Raw genomic sequence first — 3,640 nt, 5'->3', positions numbered from 1 at the left:
TGTCCTGGCCAAGGCAAAATACCTGCCTGCTCTTGCACCATCACTGCAAAAGTCAGGCTCCCAGAGAAAGGAAAACTCCAAATACAGTTGGGGTTATTTACAGCTCTTCGCCTTTTGCCCTCGGTGATGAGCTCTGGGCACTGATCCTGGGGAAGTGCTGCCAGCAGACAAGGACTGCTTAGAGCCTCTGTCCTGCAACATGGGCACGACCCCATGACTGAGGTGCCAGGGCAGGAATTAAAATGGAAAATGAGAGGATACACCCATGCAGAAAAGAAACAACAATGAAAAGCACAAAACAAGGAACTAGTTCACTCTAAAAAAAATAATCAAAGTATGGAACAGAACTCAAAAGCTCCCAAACACCCAGTATGCATCCCATCCAGAGGGCAATGTTGCACTGAATCCCTCTTCTCTCTGTTATACTAGCAGAAACATGTCAAGACATCAGAGTCCTTAAAACATATTTTCCAATTTGTTGGGATCTAAGGTCATATATGTCCTTGAAAAAGAAAAACAACTCAAGAGCTTCCTGCATAGCTTCATGTCCAGTCGCTTTTGCAAGTTGCTTTTTTTTTCGATTCTGAGTTTGGCCAAGAACTGTTGTTACACAACTTGAGCATACAATTAGCAAACCAATGTTCTGCCAGATTCTTATTACATTGTGTAAACTTGTCATGGGAAATCAAAATAGTCATCACTGGCTCCATCATTGCTGCTGGGTGGGATTTTTAAAGTTATTTGCAAAATACTGCGTTCTACCCTTCAGGAGGCATCAGCACTGCCAGCTCACTGAGGGCAGCTTCTCCAGCCCCACTGGGACCCCAAAGAGTAGATGCCTGGTTTCTTCGAGCCTTGTAGAAACAAACCACATCTGTGAGCTGCAAGTCAGTGTTCACAGTAGTGTAAGGCAGACAGCTGGAAGCTTCTAGCTGAGAGACTACTTTTACACGTTTTATTATCAGGAAAACAAGGAGTCACTAAAGAGTTTTTAAATTTTAAAAGGATTACAAAGGAAAGGCACACCACACAGTGTACAAGTAGACTGTGCCATTTGTAATTAAAGAACAAGCTGGCAGACAAGCGCCACAGCTAGCATTATCAGAAATATTAAGTGGATACAGGCACTGATAGACTTCTCACCAAAGCCAGGGCTTGAGGACAGCATGAGTACACCCATACATGGGAGTTCATGTGAACTTAATTCAGTTGCCTGAGTGGGCCACCGCAGTAAAGAGCACTGCTTGGGCTCACATTTTGGCAGAACTACATGTAGCTGCTGATGTGCCCCAGGAAGCTGTCTGCTCATCTGCAAACAGGCCAGATGATGAGAGGAATGAAGGGCCTGGACCAGAACAATAAAATCGGCACTCTGGTAACCAGGGGGACTAGAGAAAGCAGTTTTTCCCAAGCATGGCAGCTCACTACCTGTCACTGCAGGACTGCACTTCATTTTTTACCTGTTTCTCACAAGTTTTGTCTACAAGATATCCTCAAAGCAATCTCACTCTCTCTGCATTGGTTGGAGGTCCACACTTGCATATGTACACCTTTCTGTTATACCACAGGATATGTTAGAGCATCTTGAACAGCAGGCAATACCCTAGTTTTCATGGTCACCTTCTGTTCTTACAGTCAGCTACTCACAAGGTTTCCTCTTGACCTTTTAAAAGTATGAGAAATCAAATAAGTCTGCTTAGAGATACAAGCTCTCAGAAATTCAGTCAGCATTATGGCAAATGATGGCTCATGCAAACAAGGTTGTCAGCTAGGACTGATTTTCACATGGAAAAGTGTCGGCACCAAAAGATGTTCTTCCTCTGGACTGTGGTTCTTCAGGCTTTCATACCCATATGATGCTGAACCTTACCAAGTCTCTGGTCTCAACTTTTGATGCAGTATTCCCTGAAGACCAAAGCACTTGAATCAAATTAGGAGCAGCCCAAAGAGGTCAGTGTACAGATGCATGCCATTTTGCAACACTCAAACTTTGGAAATGTCTGTGCACATATTCATGGCCTCAATTTCATTATTTCTACAAGAAATATTTATCCAGCAAAACAAACATAGCAACCCTTGTCTCTGCTGCAACATGTTTATAAAAGATCATTTTTCAAAAGATGTGGAAATGTTATCTCCAAGGGAGCAGAGAAATCCAACAAGTATTCTGCCTGACATAGTAGCATTTCTAGCTGGGTTTCACAAGGTCATGTCTCATCTATTTCTATCTAATTCCTCATACTGAGAAAAACTCTGTTATCTTCCCAAGTCAACCTCTAACTCCCCTCTTAGAGCAGCCCACATTTTCACCACAAACCACTGCTCAAGGGAGAAACTATAAATGGGAAAACAGAAGGAAGGGGGCAAACACCACAACATTTTCTGAGAGGTAAGCAAAACAGAAGTCTAACAGTTCTTAAATTTTAAATGACATCCCCTGGTATTTTCCAGATCCCCTAGGTGCAGAGATGGGAAAAGCCGTTCATCCTGTCTCATAAAATTCACAACTGTGGACTGTTACCAACCTACCTCCAGTCCTTTGGATGATGAATAGCAAGAGCTTACTGCACTGCATCCTTCGTGTCACACAGATCTTACAGACATGGCTTCAGGTGTTTGCTTTCTGACAAAATCTGGATTTTTAAGAGCATGAAATGATACTATTCACCAGACAGTTTTTCACACCCCCCCCCCCCCAAATCTTCCTGAAAACAAATCAGAAGAGAAATCTCTCGTCCTTACATGGTAGATCAAAATTTCCTATCAGGATGGAGTGGAAAGAAAATACACCCTGCACTTAAATTTAAGAATTCAGTGAGTTGCTTTTCCTCCCTCTATGCCCCCTGTGAGAAGGGATATTAAAACAAACAAACAAAAAAATGAAGATGCTTTTAAGCACAAAAGGCCATCTGAATGACTTCAATACTTAGCTTTTTTGACACATCCTGTGGCAATAAGAAAAATGAACCATGAAATATCTTATGTACTCTATCCATCACTGGGCTGTCTGACAGGGGTGGCAGTGCCATTGGCATAGCACGGTGGTGGTAGGCAACCCTGCTGGTAGCCAGGTGCCCGTCACTTGTGCTCTGCTTCACCAGGAAGCCCACGCTGCTGCCTCCTCCCTGCTGCCACTCCAGATCTGAAGGAGATATGGGATTGAAGAGCAGAACCAAAAGATTTGAGAAGAGGGGTTGTATCAGCACAGAGGATTCTGTGAAACAGCAGCACCTGTGGAGAAAAATTATTTCTGTCCAAGGACTGGATATGCAGATTCAGACTTTATGAGGCAGGATTTGGAATTTGCTTCCTTCTGTTTTGAATGTTGAATGAAGGGTGCTTTGTTGAATGAAGTCAGGAATTCTCTCTCTTATACAGAATTTGCTGCTTCACTGAGTTTAATTGGTAAGCTGGAAGTATTTGGTGCATCAGTAGTAGCCCAGGACTAAGCACTGAAGCACGATGACAGGACTGCCCCAGCACAACCACAGCACAGGTACATTCCCCTAAACCAAAAAAACCCACCCCTTCTGCCAGAGGCTGAAATGCTTAAACAGAGGGTTTCATCTACCACACAGTGGAAAAACAAAATTATGGAGAATTTAAATCCCAGGTTCCATGCTTGTAAGGGGCACCTTAC

This window comes from Chiroxiphia lanceolata, chromosome Z (genome assembly GCF_009829145.1).
Source record: "Chiroxiphia lanceolata isolate bChiLan1 chromosome Z, bChiLan1.pri, whole genome shotgun sequence".
In the NCBI taxonomy this organism is placed as follows: Eukaryota; Metazoa; Chordata; class Aves; order Passeriformes; family Pipridae; genus Chiroxiphia; species Chiroxiphia lanceolata.
The sequence above is the reverse complement of the archived record's forward strand: the minus strand, read 5'-3'. Positions refer to the sequence as shown.